This window comes from Myotis davidii, unplaced genomic scaffold (genome assembly GCF_000327345.1).
Source record: "Myotis davidii unplaced genomic scaffold, ASM32734v1 scaffold134, whole genome shotgun sequence".
NCBI classification, from domain to species: Eukaryota; Metazoa; Chordata; class Mammalia; order Chiroptera; family Vespertilionidae; genus Myotis; species Myotis davidii.
Window position 1 is genome coordinate 1,765,007 of NW_006288853.1, and position 786 is coordinate 1,765,792.

Below are 786 nucleotides of genomic sequence, written 5' to 3' on the forward strand. Positions count from 1 at the left end.
GAGTCGGCCGCAGCCAGGGCCGCCGCCTCCGCCGCCATCGGGACCGGGGCCGCGTCGGGAGCTTTAGTCGCCAATTTACAATCCCAGGGCCAGAGCCACGACCATTGCCTGCACTGACAGGGCTCCGACCGCCGCGAGGGCGGGGCGGAACAACACCCAGCGGCGCCGAGGAGGCGCGGGCTGATGGCGTACACGGGGAGGGGGCGGGGCCTCTGCCGGAAGCGGAGTTACCCTGACTTGCAGCTTCCTCCTCTGTTCAGACGGCAGACGAGGAGCTTGGCGGGGATGGGCACCTCCGTCCAACCCAGAACTTTCTCCCCGTCCTTTGAACTGTGTTGACCATCGATCTGTACCCGCCCGCGGGCTGTGCTCTGACTTCCCTAAGGTGAACCCTGTCCAGCGCCAGCCTTCGCTTCTTGCCTCTTTCTAGGAACCGCTGACGTTGCGCCATCTCCTGCCAAGTCAGCTCCGCCTCTTGGAACTCATTAAACCTCAACTTCTTCCCTGTCTAACCTCCTAAGCCAGGGTGTGCAACCCCTGGCACGCGAAACCCTCTCTTACAATCTTCCATTTACAATTTTTTTCTTAATATTGACTTTTTTATTTTTCAGATAAATTCAGTGTAGGTGCATCTTAGATAAATAATTTTACATAACAAGTTATCTTAAAGACCATAGACATGGATTGACGAGAGAGGGGGAAGAGCAATTTCTATGCCTCTGCCTTAACTCTCCCTGCTTTCCTAGATCCGACCAGTGTTTTGGTTTCATCCACATACGCTTGTGT

At 55.6% G+C, this 786-nt stretch overlaps 1 protein-coding gene across 1 annotated transcript in view; it reads right to left on the reverse strand.

Annotated features, from left to right (window-relative positions):
* SLC25A16 (solute carrier family 25 (mitochondrial carrier), member 16) overlaps nt 1-786 on the reverse strand; it is a 34,195-nt gene that overhangs the window by 29,818 nt on the left and 3,591 nt on the right. The window lies entirely within an intron of this gene.